The sequence below is a fragment of the Ursus maritimus genome, unplaced genomic scaffold (assembly GCF_017311325.1).
Source record: "Ursus maritimus isolate PB19 unplaced genomic scaffold, ASM1731132v1 scaffold_27, whole genome shotgun sequence".
In the NCBI taxonomy this organism is placed as follows: domain Eukaryota; kingdom Metazoa; phylum Chordata; class Mammalia; order Carnivora; family Ursidae; genus Ursus; species Ursus maritimus.
In genome coordinates this window covers 25,204,915-25,221,278 of record NW_024425230.1, presented here as the reverse complement: position 1 = coordinate 25,221,278, position 16,364 = coordinate 25,204,915, and positions in this window count along the sequence as shown.

The window sequence follows — 16,364 nt, the reverse complement described above, 5'->3', positions numbered from 1 at the left end:
GGGGGCGGGGGGGCGGCAGTGGGAGTCCGCGTGGGGGCGGCGGGGGCGGCGGGCGGCGGCGGCAGCACTCCTCTCGTGGCCCCCGGCCCGGGCACGCGACGCCGTCTCCGCGTGGAGGGGGAGCTGCCTAGGGCAGGACGCGGGCGCCGCAGCCCAACTGTGAGCCCGAATCTTCCCAGCACTTGAGCTGTGTTTTACCTTCGCGTCCCTCCGGTCTGTTTCCTCCTCATGCCGCCCCGGAGGCCGGCTCGCGGGCAGCCACGTGCCCACCTTTACCATTGGGGCGACCGAGGCACAGACGGTCGGTGTCCGCACCCCCCGGCCTCCGCATGCCTCTTCCTCCGCTGGTGCGAGGCCAGGTGGGTTGCGTCCCCCCCCCTCCAACCCCCTCCACCCCCACCCTGGGCTTTAGGAGGACACCGAGGCAAGCTCTGGGTTGGCCGGTCCTGGCATATCTCTAACCACCGGCAACCACGCTGTCCCCTCGCTCAGACCCTGTCTCCCTTCCCACCCCTCCCGGGGGGCACTGACCTGCCGGTCGGAGTGGTCACCACGTCATCAGGGCCACTAGGGGGGCTCGCACTCTGGGTCGGGCTGCTCCAGGAGGGCCAGGGAGTGGCTGGACATCACCGTAGCTACGAGCCTTTCACTCAGAGCGCAGGGGGCCCCTGAAACGGAAGAGGACAGACCATGGCCGGTTATTTCCCAGGACTCGCAGCCCCAGACGTGATCAGGGCCAGCAGGAAGGACCGGCGGGGGTGGGGTGGGGCTCCTCCCAGGGCACCGGGATGGGGCCCAAACACTTTACTCTTTACTTGTTTCTTTTACAAACTATAGTGTCTTATTTTTTTTCATAAAATATACGTAACATAAAATTTGCCATAGTCCCCATTGTTACATGTCCAGTTCAGTGGCCCTAAGGACACTCACACAGTTGTGCGACCATCCCCACCATCCGTGTCCAGAGCTCTTTCTCTTACAAACCTGACACTCGGTGCCATTCCACAGCCAGGCCCTGGCCCACCAGCTCCTTTCTGTCTCTATGAACTTGACGACTCCTGGGACTTCAGGAGCAGAATCCTACAGAATTTGTCCTTCGGGGACCGGCTTGCTTCACTGGGCCTGGTGTCCTCCAGGTCCGTCCATGTCATAACTGGTGTCAGGAGCTCCTTCCTTTCCTTGTCAAGGCTGAGCAGTATTCCAGTGCGTGTGTGCCACGTTTCCCTATCTGTCCCTCCACAGATGGTCACTTGAGCTGTCTCTGGGCTATCATGGACAACGCTGCTATGAATATTTGTGTGCAAATACCTCCCTGAGACCCTGCTTCAATTCCTTTCGGTATATACATATATCCAGCAGCCAAACTGCTGGATCAGTGTTATCCTATTTTTAGTTTTTTGAGAACTAAAATTTTTAAAGATTTTATTTATTTGAGAGACAGAGAGAAGAGGAGCAGGGGGCGGGGCAGAAGTAGAGGCGGAAACAGATTCCTGCTGAGTGGGGAGCCTGACGCAGGGCTCCATCCAAGGACCCTGAGATCATGACCTGAGCTGAAGTCAGACACTTAACTGAACGAGCCATCCAGGTGCCCAGAGGACTAAATTTAACATTTTTGTACAAATAATACTTGTACACAGTTTATAATTCAAACAGCACAGGGAGCAAACAGTGAAAACTTCCCCCATCCCCGGTAATCCAGCTCGTGTGGCGGGGAGACCGCTACCATTAGGAATGCCTCGTACACCCTTCTGATCTGAAGGTATATTCTGTGCACATACACAGACGTTTATCTACTTGTTATTTACACAAATAAGATGTTTATCTATTTATTATTTACACCAATGCAAGTCTGTTATACAAGCTGTTCCCCATCATCCATTTTTCACATAATCGATCTTGGAGAGTATTGCCTGTTGATACAAAGAAAGTTGCTTTTTCTTCTTCGTAGCCATATTATGTTTTATTGTATGGATTTATCATAGTATATTTTACCATTCTTCTGTTGATTAGACATTTAGATGATTTCTCATCTTTTGTTCTTCATGCAACAACGTGTCGTTCTGCACGTGCGTGAGGACATCTGTAGATTAAATTCCGTCAGGTGCACTTGCCATCCCTAAGGATACATCCATTTTAATTCCAATAGGAATTATTCTCTCTACAAGTCTGTGCCTACGTAAGCTTCTACTGTTGTCCTGCACCCTTGAAAACTCTTATCAAGTTTTTCAATTTTTGCCAATTTGGGGGAAAATGTTATCCAAAGATGTTTTTTCCTTAAGCTGAAAAAATTGCCCAGTAAACATGCATCTATTTACCACTCAGACTCTACAGTTACTAACATTTTGCTATCTTTATTTTATTTCATTTTATTCATCTATCCATCCTTATTTTTTGGATGCAGTTCAAAGAGGCAGGTGTTCGCACACTTCACTCGAAGCACCCCAGCATGCATACCATTAATTAGAATCCAATACTTGTTTACAGCTTTTTGCAAAGTAAGACTCACCTATAGCGAGATGCGTGAGTCTCACGTGTGTCGTTCTTGAGATCTGACAAGAGCACGCACCTTTGTAACTTTTGGGAGTATTTTTATCTTTCATTTCTGTTAGTGAAGGAGGTTAAACATCTTCAGATCGTTTGCATTTCCTTTTCGTGAGGGAAAAAGGTCAGTTTATATCTTTTATCTATTTTTCTTTTGGATTTTGGATCTCTTTTTTGAACTTGGAAGCAGAGAGTTGAGATAAATACGTTAATTTTATTTGTTCATCTGATTTTTCTTTTCTTTTGCTTGTAATTTTTTCTTTATCTCTGATTCCTACTCCTCGTTCTTTCTCTATCACCACGATGTTAGTCATTAGTATTCGCTCTCTGATTGTTTCTTTGTTCTTTTAGGTGTGCTTCTGTTTGTGTAATTTGAATTGTCAGTGTTAAATGTCTCTTTATTCCCAGCTATTACAGATGAAGACATTAGGGAGCTCATTCTTCTTTCCGCCTTTTCCCCCAGTCTTTACATTTTCTTTGGTTCTGTTATTTTCCAGTGGTGAGAGCACATCACATTTATATATTGTTTTAATCTCTTTTCCGAGATTAGTCCTGGTCCTGCCACTGGGGTTTTCCTATCAGCTCAGATATTCTCCAGCATCACTTCCGGGAAGGAAGGGCTCCTGGGAATAATATCCCCTGAGGCTTCTTTTGAAGGTAATGTGCCTTTTTTTCTGACTGCCTTGAAGACTTCCTCTTTGTCTTCGGTTTACTGCAGATGAGCCTGGGTGTGGTTTTCTCTGTATTTTCCTAGTAGGTGTACTCCTTCAATCTCACTCATGTCTCATCTATTTTCGAAAACTTTTGGCCCTTCCCCTTTTCAAATATTCATCTGTCCCATTCTCTCACTTTCCCCTTTCTGGCTCTCCAAATACACGACTACCTTTTCATTATGTTGGTTTGTCTGTTAATCTTTATTTCTTTTTTTTTTTTTTTATGTTATGTTAGTCACCATACACTACATCCTTAGTTTTTGATGTAAAGTTCCATGATTCATTACTTGTATGTGACACCCAGTGCTCCATGCAATACGTGCCCTCCTTACTACCCATCACGGGCCCAGCCCAATCCTCCACCCCCCTCCCCTCTGAAACCCTCAGTTTGTTTCCCAGAGTCCACAGTCTCTCGTGGTTCATTCCCCCTTCTGTTTACCCCCCCTTCATTCTTCCCTTCCTTCTACCGATCTCCCTGCTATTCCTTATGTTCCATAAATGAGTAAAACCGTATGATAATTGTCTTTCTCTGCTTGACTTTTTTCACTTAGCATAATCTCCTCCAGTCCCGTCCATGTTGCTGCAAATGTTGGGTAATTGTTCTTTCTGATGGCTGAGTAATATTCCATTGTATATATGGACCACATCTTCTTAATCCAGTCATCTGTTGAAGGGCATCTCGGCTTCTTCCACAGTTTGGCTAGTTGGACAATGCTGCTATGAACATTGGGGTGCATATGGCCCTTCTCTTCACTACATCTGTATCTTTGGGGTAAATACCCAGTAGTGCAATTGCTGGGTCACAGGGTAGCTCTATTTTTAACTTTTTGAGGAACCTCCACACTGTTTTCCAGAGTGGCTGTACCAACTTGCCTTCCCACCAACAGTGTAAGAGGGATCTCCTTTCTCCACATCCTCTCCAACAATTGTTGTTTCTTGCCTTGTCAATTTTTGCCATTCTAACTGGTGTAAGGTGGTATCTCCGTGTGGTTTTGATTTGAATTTCCCAAATGGCTAATGATGTTGAACATTTTTTCATGTGTCTGTTAGCCATTCGTATGTCTTCATTGGAAAAGTGTTCATATCTTCTGCCCATTTTTGATATGTTTATTTGTTTTTCATGTATTGACTTTGAGGAGTTCTTTATAGATCTTGGATACCAGCCTTTTATCTGTAGTTTTATTTGCAAATATCTTCTCCCATTCCGTGGGCTGCCTCTTTGTCCTGTTAATCTTTATTTCTGTATGTTTTTTCTTTTTATGCTGTGGTCTGAATACTTTCTTCCAAGTAGCTTCCAGTCCATTAATCTTCTCTTCTGCTCTGTCCAATTAGCTGTTAATCTATCTATTCAAATTTCCATTTAAACCATACTTTCCAGTTGTATAATTTCCATTGGATCCTTAAAAAAAATTTCCAGCTCTGCAGTGAAATTTTCCACCTTGTTACCTACTTTCTTGAACACATTAATCACAATTTTTTAAAGACCATATTTAACAATTCCAGTGTCTGGGTCATCTGTGGGTCTGCTTCTATTATTTATTTATTTTTCTTTTGGTTCAGTTTCTTGATATAGCTGATAGAAATGTCCCTGGAATATCGAGCATTGTTATGAACAGTTGTGGCGGCTCCAGACGAGCTCATCCTTTGGCAGACCAGGTTCACTGTCTGCTCTGGTTACAGCTAGAATTTAGGCAGATGCGTTAATCCAATAGGGGGCTGAGCTCACTGGAAGTGGGGTCTACTTCTTGTTAACCAGGCTAGTGACCACCTCTGCTTTGACAACGCTCTATGGTCTTACTCTCTGGCATTCTGTTCTATTTTATTTTATTTTATTTTATTTATTTTATTTTAATTTAATTTAATTTTATTTATTTTATTTCATTTCATTTCATTTCATTTCATTTCATTTATTTTATTTTATGACAACATGAACAGGGGTAGCAGCAGAGGTTGAGAGAGAAGCAGGCTCCCTACTGAGCAGGGATCCCGACTCGGGGCTCGACCTCAGGACCCTGGGATCATGACCTGAGCTGAAGGCAGATGCTTAACCGGCTAAGCCACCCGGGTGCCCCTCTTGTCCTCCATAGTTCTGAATTGAGAACCTGGAGTGTTTCCTTGGGCTGTTTCTTCTTAGAGTGTCTTGAATTCTAGTTTTTCTCTTCAGTGACTTGAGGCATGAAAACTGAGTGAGATAAACTACTCAGAGTTATTCAGCAACTGATGTTTGAATCTCTACAAGAGCATGTACCCTAAGAACAGTGGTCATCAGCTAATAGCCACTAATGATTACATGGAAGCCCAGGCCTGGGGCTGAGCCCATACGTGTTAAGTCAAAGCTCTCCTGTTCCTCTGTTCTGGATTTTGAAAGATGTTCACTGCAGCATTGTTGTAACAGTTGGAAGGAAGGAAGGAAGGAAGGAAGGAAGGAAGGAAGGAAGGAAGGAAGGAAGGAAAAGAAAAAAAGAAAAGAAAAAAGAAAAGAAAGAAAACAAACTAAACCTGGAACAAAGTGAATGTCACCTTTGGAGTGCTTACAGCTGTCATGACATATATCTGTGTCACGGAATACTCTGAGGCCGTTAAAAAGAAACACACGCGCAAACGAGATTGAAGAAATTTTCTTAAGTGGAAAAGTTAAGGAACAATACTTCAAATATGATATAATCTATATAAAATAAAAAGAACGTTTAGGGGCCCCTGGGTGGTGCAGTCAGTTAAGCATCTGACTCTTGGCTTCGGCTCAGGCCGTGACCTCAAGGTCGTGAGACCGAGCCCTGAGTCGGGCTCCACGCTCAGTGCAGTCTGCCTGAGAGTCTGTCCCCCTCTCTCCTCCTGCTCATGCTCTCTCTCTCCCCAAAATAAGTAAATAAATCTTAAAATAAAAAGAGCTTTTTAACTATCAGTATGTACACATGCATGTGTTAGGGGTGGGAGGTTAGGTCGAGAGCTGCTCCTGCTTTCATTAAGAGATTTAAGAAAAGTGCAAACATAAGTGCCCACATTTCCTTCATGCAGAATTTGTAACTATTACCCAATCCTAGTTGCTTTGTCCTTTTGTTTCCAGAACTATATCCTTCTATTGTAACTGCTAGCCCACAGAGCCATTTCCTCTCACCCCATCTAGCAGTACCACCATCCTGAGTGTGGTATGCAGTTCCCGTCCTGGGCATCCATGGAAATCTAGGGTTCCTTGAACCATACCTTGAAAACACATTCATTTTACAGACGAAGAGACTGGAATGTAGGGAGAAGGAGTTTTCTCCGGGTCTTGGAGCAACGGCATAGCTGAGCTTGGGGCAAACCCAGCTGGGCCTGTGCCACGGGCCTTGTGGCTGTTGGTGGCTCTCAGGGAAGGATGAATGTGCTGGAGTGTCACAGCAGGACCCAGTCTGGCCTCTCAGACACAGACCCTGAAATCCCAGGCCCAGGGTCTGCCTTGAGTTATTATGGATACCCTGCAGAGATGGTAGTGGTCAGACCTCGGATAGATTGCCTTTTGACCGCCCCTGTCTGGTCTGGGGCCAGGATTGGGCTCTATAACCTTGGAACAGGCCCCAGAAGAAGACTGTTGGTGTTTTCTGGATCCTTCCGGCCAGGAGGAATGCCAAGGATGTGGACTCAAAAAAACAGATTTGCCTTTCCGCCCTCCAGATGGAGTGCGCTCATTAACCTTAATTACCGAGCAGGCACAAGGGCCGTCCAGCTCCATTGCAGAGCGAGGACACGACACCCAGGAGAGACTGTAACACAGAACTCAGCTGCCGTTCCCGGGGAGCGGAGGGCCGCTCAGGGGTCCCCAGAATCACGGAGCTGTCCTTCAGCACGGAGCCCGCACGCGCCAGGGGCTCCATCTGCCCCCTTCCTGGGGAGGCTGGAGGTGACCTTGCCTCAGAGTCAGGGATTCTGGGCGGTGAACGACCCTCAAGGGGACTGACTGCTGGGCCGCCCTGGAACACTCACCAGAGCGTGCAGCTTTCGGGTTGGGGTGTAGCAGTTCCAAGTGGATGTCCTGCCAAATGCCACAGTCCGAATACAGAGCCTGGAAATGAGTGTCTCAGTCGGGGTTTTAGGGCAAAACTAGCAGGAAGGGTCCACAAATACAGGATCTGGGGTAAACGTGTGTCCTGCCCCAGGGCTGGGGGGTGGGAAGCTCAGGTCCTCGCTTTCTGTGCTGACATATTTCCTTTTTTCTGTCCATATGTGTGTCTCAGGCTGCTAGGGGTGGCTTATGCAACAGGATGTCTGTCCACTTCTCACAGTTCTGGAGGCTAGAAGTCCCGGATTAAGATCTGCCAGGGTTTGATTTTGGTGAGGGCTCTCTTCCTTGTGTGCACGTGGCCACTTTCTCACCATGACCTTGCCTCAGCATGCATGCATGCAAAGAGGGAGAGATCGCTCTCTCTCCTTTTTATAAGGTCACCAATCTTCGCAGAGTAAGACCCTGACCTTTATGACTTCATCTGACCTCTTTAAAAGCCGTCTCTGAATACAATCACACTGGATGTCAGGACTTCAACAAATGAATCTGGGGGGGGGGGCGGGACACAAGTCAGTTCGTGGCAATGTGTGAGTTCTGGGTCCAAGTTTGACCAAGGGGCACGGCCACTCTGGGGCCACGCAGACCCATACCTCGTGGGCACACAGTGAGTGTTGAGACGATGAGGACCAGTGTTTGGCCATGGCCCTCCAGACACCGCTAGTAAGAAGACGAGGAGGTGACTGAAAAAGCACGCTGCTTGTTACTGTGGGGAAAAACAACGGGCTGTGTGGACATGGTGAACTCACTCAGATAACAAAGACTGGTCACGTGCCATCATCAGCTGGTGCTATAAATAGCAGTGCAGCCATTATGAAAGGTGACCCATCAGAATCACTCCCCCAGATGGCAGATGGGTTAAGTGGATGGCGTTTGCTCAGGACAGAGAAGTTGTCCAGTGTCTTAACCTCACACCAATCACATTGTCCTGCGGGACTGCACTCGGTGGCCTCACTCCTCCATCAGTGCAATTAGCAGCTGGTCCGTGTTCAGAGATGATTAAGACCGTGACATCTTCCAGGGCTGGAGAGAGGCAAGGAGGGGATGGGATTCGTGGAATCTTGTAGGTAGGACTTGTTGTCTTCCAATATTTAAACCCCCCTAATCTCTAAAGAACCTTCCAGAGCAAAGAGGCGGAAAGAAGCAGCACCACTTTGGATAAAAGGGAAGAGAACATGTCTGTCCAGAGAGTGCATTATCACTGCGCCATGCTTCTGTAAGCCGTCAGACCACCTGCTGTGTCGTTCTAGGCTAGACTCTGATCCTACCCGTCTCCCGTGGCTCTCCTTGGGTTCCCTTCACCAGCCAGCGTGCACACCTCCCAGGCTCTGCATGTTTTGCTCCTGGCAGCTCCCATCTACAGCTTCCTAGACTGCCCTTGGGTCACTGCAGCTGCCCCATCATGCATGCAGAGAGCTAGAGGCGCCCTCGAGGACCTTAGCCCATCCAGGCTGAAGAAGATGCTACCGTTAGGAGATTCGCCATCAGGAAAGCATGAAGGCCAAGCATGGGACCACGTAACCGCTACTGGTGCTGGAGAGAGATGTGTTGCTCATGGGTCCCACCAGGCACCTCCGCAGAAGCCAGGAACAGAGATGAGATTATCCAGAAAAGACCTTTGGAAGACTCTCTCATCAAGTGGAGTGCATCCCTGTGACACACGTGGGCTGACACAAACGTCCTGAGACTGTGATGCCGGTAGTAACACTGCCCGCCTGGTCTGCAAAGCACAGAGAAGACAAGATGAAAGAAGGCAGCTGGGCTCTCAAAATTCTGCAGGCAGAAAACAGCCTGATGGGAATAGTCCCTATAAATGTGTCTTGCCCTTCAAGAACACAGAAGAATGACCCTAAGGGCAACAGCCTTGGCCCAGGGGACAGAGATGTGGACACAGAGGGTGAAGCCTTGAGCCACGGATTATTCCCAGGCCTTGAAAATGAGTGGAGTTTTCCTGGTGGAATTTTGGAATTGCTTGGGACTGATGACTCCTTTCTTTAATTTGTTTTCTCTTTTGAAAGGGGAATGTGTGTAACTGTTATCCTATGCGTGTCCCACCACTGTATTTTTGGAGCAGATAACATCCTTTTCCAGGTCCCCACAGGTGGAAAGGGGTTTTGCCCCAGGATGGATCACGTGCAGAGTGTCACCAGTACCTGCTGTAGACAATTGAGATGAGATTCCGGACTTGGGGTTGATGGCATAATGGGTGAACACATGCAGGATAGACGCGAATCTATGGAGGCCAGAGAGCGGGCTGCAGGAGCGTGAATAATGCCCCCCCCCCCCCAAGAAATCCACACTGAATCTTTGGAACCCGTGAATGTTATCTTACAGAGCAAAAGGGGCTTTGCCGACGCGATGGGTTAAGGATCTTGCGATGGGTTTTCTGGCCGAGTGCTCCATGTAACCGCAGCTGTCCTTGTGAGCGCCTGGCAGAGGGGGGGATCGGCTGTAGTGGGGGAGGAAAGGTGACCGTGGGAGCAGAGACGGTGTGAGGAGCTCGCTCCTGGAGCCGCCAGAAAAAACAGCCTTGCCAACACCGAGGTGTTCCCCCCCTTCACACTCATTTTGGCCTTCTGACCTCCGGAATGGAGGAGCATACGTCTCTGTGATTCTAAACCACCTCGGCTTGTGGCAGTTTGTTACACAGGCAAGGGGAAGTCACAGTCCTTTTGACTCACATCCCATCTCTAAGAGGCCTGAGGCTATTTTTGCTTTCTTTCCCCAGGATTGGAGAAGTGGAAACCAACCAAGGGCACGCAAGAACACGACGTCTGGCCAGCAGACGAGGCGTGACTCACTGGCAGACTGTCAGAAAAAGAAGTTTCCTTAAAAGGGAACCGAAAACCCAAAAGAGGGAGGACCGTCAGCTTCGGCGCTGATGCAGGTGGACGAGGCGGCCGTATAAACGAGGAGAGGGGGGAGACATTGCACAAAGACAGGGTGAGTTGCTCTAGTGGTCAGACCGAGGTGCGGGCCCTGATGCTTCGGAGCCCGCCTCTTCCCAGCATGCTGACCCCCACACCAACAGCAGCCAGAGGTCAGAGCAAGAACGCCAGCAGAGACCCCAAGAGGCAATGCAAGGGGGACAGGGCAAGGCCACTCCTTGTCCTTACACGAAAAGATCCGTTCTTCGAGGTGACCTTACTGAACTCTGTTCTTCGTAAAATCACTCTCCAGTAGAAAACACTTGGAAGAAGCACCTTCGCTTTTGGAAGGCAGGGCCCTCACTGGCCAGCGCCCAGGGCGGCACTCGCTTTCCACGAGTGAGGAGGAACAGGTGCAAAAAAGAAGAGGGTAAGTGAACACTGTCCCCCATAATGCTCTGTAGGGCACTGAGGCATCAGGGCAAGCTCAGACTCCGGAGACTCACGAACGTGGGTTCAAATCCTGGGTGTGCCGTTGGCTATGGAGCAGCTTGAGGACGTTGCCCCGTTAAGCCTTCATCCCCTTGCCTGTGAGATGCAGCTGCTTATGTGTGTCTCCTGGGGGTGTCATCGGGGTCCATGAAAGAAAGGTCCTCCTCTGAGCCCCATCTTTCCCTTCGACAGAGCCCACTTGGGAGGCTTTCCATGACTCCTCGTCTGCTCAGAGCCCGCCTTCTCTCCGTTTCGCTTCTCCGATATCCCCACGTGTGGACCTGTGCCTGCGTGGATTCAGCCTGCTTTGGGGCCCCCTCTGTGTGTCAGCCACCATGTCCCCGGTCGCCTGCTCTGCTCATGGCTCCCGTGTGCAAACGTGGACATGGAGTCCGGGATCAGGTATGTGTTTGAACATGTCAAGCTAACGCTGGTAGAATGACGTGGAATATTTGGACAGTATGATTAAGAAGCCAAATAGACATTTTTACTGTCTGCAGGGAGTACACATTATTTTCAAATGTTCACAGGACATTTATGAAAATTGACTTAATACAAATTCACAAGGAAAACATCCATACATTTTTAAAAGTGGAAGTTTTACAGGCTGTGTTCTCTGACTGCAAAGAAGTTAAGCAAATGAATGAACCCACAAGCCATTTGACTTGAGAAAAAAAGAATAACATGAAAAAAAATTGTGTTCATTAAAAAATTGAGCTGCAATTACAGAATATTTAGGAAATCATTCTAATGAGAATACCACCGATTAAAAGCTATGGGGTGACGTGAACGACAGCTGTTTACCGCACTCCGGGGCAAACTCCTGCCTGTCATTACTGAACCGGAAGAGTTAAATGCAGCGACACAAGGAATCCACCAAGATACTTACATGAACCGCATCGAGAAAATCCACAAGATGGGATCAGTAAGAGTAAGAACAAAAATTAATGATTCACAAGAACAGAAAATCAGTAGAGTTAAAAATAAACCACAAAGAAAGTCCTCTGAAATAGTCTGAGTTTGGACAGACCCCTGGTGAGTCTGTTCTGGGGAAAAGGGAGAAAAGGGCACACGCGTCATCAGGAATGGGAAAGGGGTTGCAGCCACAGAGAGGAAGGAAACCGATTACAAACGCCAGGCAGGACTCTGTGGAACTCTGCCCATACATCTTAAAAATTCAATGATTAAAAAAAAAAAAAAAAGAATTCAATGATGTCTTTTCTAGAACGTGAATGGTCAAAACGGACCCAAAACGTAATTAGAAGCCCAAACAGAGGTCCTCCATGAAGGCCTGTTGAGAGTGTCGCGTTGGCACGAGTTGGGCTGGTGTCCGGCAGGCAGGGCAGGGTCCAGCCCGAGCTGTAGGAGCACCACGGCGATCCCTGGAGAGCCCTGGGAGGGGAGGCACCTGCTCCTGTCCTGAGGGCTGGGGGTAGCGTGGCGGCCACCGTCACACTCCTTCCCTCGTCTGTACTCCCCCTTGCCACGTAGGGGCCATAAAACGGCCCATTTCCTGTGAATACCTCTCTGGAACAGCTCAAGCTCCGGTAGCCCCGACTTTGAGTATGTTTCTTGTGATTAAGAAGTCCCCAAGGTACTTACTTATAACCAAAGAGCCTTCCAGATGGAGTGTCTCCTTGAGGCCAAAGGAGGCCACATCACTTGGGAAGCCGGTGGACAACAGCAAGTACACTCCAGTGTCCGTGGCAACAGTTCCACTCAGTGGTCCATCAAGGGAGTTTCCGAGCATTCCTCAGTGCTCTGCCAAGAGCCCCTAGATTCACCCCCACACGTGGGCCACGTTCCTGGGGCGCTAGCCGGCCTCCAGGATGACTGGCCCAGGACTGACCCCGGGGTAGAGTGCATCAGGGATTGGAGCCATTCCTCTCTCAAGAGAACCCAGCTCCAGGCAGGGGCCTGCCCCCCAAGTCTAAGGCCCTTATCCCCATGATGCTTTTATTTCAGGGCCCTCATTCCTCCTTCCTCCCTCTGCATGTCATTGAGTGAACTACTAAAGCATTTTTAACTTGTATCTTGCTGGAAAGGGGTAGAGTCTCTCGACCCGTTTCCATTCTGGAGGCTCCCAGGTTCCTTGCAACTATACCAGCCTCTTCTGGGCATCTCCCAAGGTCTGCTGATCAGTTTATCTCCCAGAAAGAAATGCCGATTTTCCACCTTTTGAATATCCTGCTACTCAGAACCAATGCGACGTTTGTAAATGTCTGTCTTTATCTCATCTTTCATTAGAAAACTCTGAAGTCTGTATCCCGGTTCTCCAGGGCTGGGGCTCCAGCCAACTGCATGGAGCATATGTCTTCTGTCTCTGTGTATGTTAGGTTCTTTTCATACTGTTTCCCTCAAATCAGTGTAAGTCCTTGATTTCCTGTGTCTGAGGGGTGAATGGACAAAAGCCCGCGGTTTTGAGAACTAGGGAAGAGAGGTCTCTTTTCCAAAGAACATAGTTCAGTTGCTCCCAGCCATGAATTGAGATGTTCACGTTTCCCCTACTCACCACTTTACACGTGTCATACAGAAGCAAAGACTTTAGGGGTCACCCAGTCCAGAGCCTGTATTCAGAATTAGGGAGACTGAAGCTCAGGGAGGCAAGTGATGGGATCCAGGGTCCCCAGAGGGGACGGGAGCCCTTGACTTCTGGAGGTCGTGAGTGCCTTGGCGTTATCCATGGTACCTCTAGCTAGGCTCGCTGGTGTCCTTGAGTTGCTTCCAATGGCAGAAGGTAGGCTCCGATGCCAGGAGACGAGGGAGAAAATTCATCTTGTGTTTTTTAGTCCATGCCAATTATAAGCTGGGACTCTGTTCCACTATGGGCTTTGTGGTAGCACAGCTCCTCGGGGAATTAAGGAAAAATGTAGGAAATGAGACCAGACTGCCAAGGATGCGGTCTGGCGGCAATCCAAGCAGGCAGCGGGTTGGAATCCTATTTCAATGATTATGATGTTGGCTGCAGGTTTCTGGTTAATAACCCCCACCAAGTCAGGGAAGTTTTCTTCTCTGCATATATGCTCTAAGTTTCAGTACCTTACATAGAAAACGGGGTGATGATAACACGGGCCTCACAGCATTGTTGTCAGGGTCGGATACGGCACACGTTGCCCCTAACAGCGCCTGACACACAGAAACGCACGAGAAAATGAGCCATCTGTATTAGTTCCAGGGTGCTAATGAGTTTCAGGATTGCCCAAGATAAACATGGGTTTTTCTCCTTCGTGTCTGAATAGATATCTTCATGTTGCACCAAACCTAGATCCCGGAATAAATCCTACTTGGTATATTCTCTTTTAACGCACGGCTGGATTTGAATGTTAATATTTTATCCGGGGTTATTACAACCGGCACTAAGTAAGATGGAATCTGTTGACTCCTTTGTGTGTGCTGTTCTGTTAAATTTTTTTGTATCAAGGTTGTGCTCATTTCTAAGCACAAATTGGGGAGATTTCCATGTGATTCTGTGTTCTTTAGTGGTTCAAGGAAGAGGAATTATCTGTAAAGGGTGTTTTTTTCCAAGATTTTATTTATTTATTTATTTGTTTGTTTATCAGAGAGAGAGAGAGAGAGATGACAAGCAGGGGGAGCAGCAGACTCCCCGCTGAGCAGGGAGCCCAATACGGGACTCGATCCCATGACTCTAGGGTCATAACCTGAGCTGAAGACAGACGCTTAACCGACTGAGCCACGCAGGTGCCCCAATTTTGTTTTTCTTATTTAGGTCTGTAAGCTATCTGAAATGGATTTTCCTGTGATCTGACCCGGGCTTTCAGTTGACGTCTTCCTGTATGGAGGAACAGTTGTCTTCACCTGTTTACTGACTAGTCTGTTTTTCCCCCATGACTTGTAACCTCAAGTTACCATGTAAACATGAGTTCGCCCTGGGCTCTCCGTGCTTTTAAAGGTGTCTGCTGTCTACCCTGCGCCAATACCACACTGTCTAATCACATTCAAATGGCTTTATGAGGCATCTTGACAACTCTAGTCCAGGCCCCCGCCGTGGAACGTGTATGCGAGAGCACCTTGGCTCCTCATACATGTTACGATCATCTCGTTGGGATGCTGATTGGAATTGCACTGAATTTTAAATCCGTAGCAATGAATTACCATCTATATGAGACGGTAATACCTTTTGCCATTGGTGAGTTAGGCATTCATACTTTCTCTCATGTCCATTCATCGTGTTTTACCATCTCACCGTGAGAAAATGCATTTTTTGTTTATTTATTCCTTGGTTTGCTGTAGTTTACGATATTGTCAGTACTGTCTTGTTCCTTTTCTCATTTTCTATTTGTCCATCAACCGTATATACAAACAATAGAAATTTTTTTGTATATGAATTTTAAATCCCACCAACTTCCGGAGCTCTATTATTAGTTTATTTTCTATTTAGAAAATCGGTGTCAGGGCGCCTGGGTAGCTCAGTCGCTTAAGCGTCCGACTCTTGATTTCGGTTCAGGTCATGATCTCAGGGTTGTGGGACTGACCCTGCATCAGGCGCTGTGCTCAGTGGGGAGCCTGCTTGTCCCTCTCCCTCTGCTCCTCCCCCTGCTCTCTCTCTCTCTCTTTCTCTTTCTAAAATAATAAATAAAATCTTTAAAAAAAAAGATAGCAGTGTCTTCAAGGAAGAGTTTTGTTCCTTTCTCTGCATGTTGCCACATTTTCTTTTCCTGTTGAATCTGATCACAAGAAAATGGTCAACTGTGGGGGCAGCAGTGGGCATCCTTGTGGTGTTCCTCATTTCAAAGGGAATATGGCTATTCTTTCATCATAAAAATGATGAGTTTTATAGGTCTAATTTTACCTCTTTCTCTTTTATTAGTTGTTTTTTTAGCTTCACAAGATGACAGTTTGATAGATTGATTTTCAATCTTTCTTGTGAAATATAACAATTTTTATGCTTGTGGATTTTTTTGAGTATGGTTTTTTTGCTGCATGTGTGGAAAACTGTGTTATTGTCTATGGATTTTATAGATCACTTCCTCATTGCTATTAATTTTTAGTCTCTGATTTTTATTTTGATTTGAAGGTCGTGTGGAAAAGTGATTTTTCAAAAATTATTAAATGCTTAGAAATTTTTATTTATTTAAAAAAATTCGTTAATTTTATTTTCATTGCATTGTGGCCAGAAAACATAGCCTCTTTCAGGTTTTACTCTGTGTCTTCTGTGTGTGTACACATGGTTAATTTTTTGAAACTATTTCATGAACATATATAAAAACTTGTTATTCTGTTTTTGGGCATGTGAGATTTTATACACGTTCATTAGATCAAGATTATCCATTATGTTATTAGAATCGTGATTCCGCATGGCTATTTGATCCATCCAATTTTGAATTCATATTCATTTTTACGGAAATTAAAGATTTTGAATTTAAAATTTTATGGAAATTTTAAACCACCCACAAAGTAGAGATAGTGAAGAATCTTTGCCAACCCCAATGTCTTGAAGATCTCCTACGTTTGCTCTCAGAAGTCTCATGTTTACCGTTCCTTCAACGAAATGTCTGTGAACGGTGCTAAGTAAGGTTCATTCTTTCTCCCTAAGGGGGTATCTGGTTTCTTGCTTCATTTATTAAAAAGACCATCTTTTCCCCTAAAGAAACACAGAGGCTCTTTGTACAAGTCAAGTGATTCATGTAGGCGGGTTGATGTGCTGACTTCGAAATACGTCCACAAATCCTTTGAAAAGGCAGACTCCATGGTGCC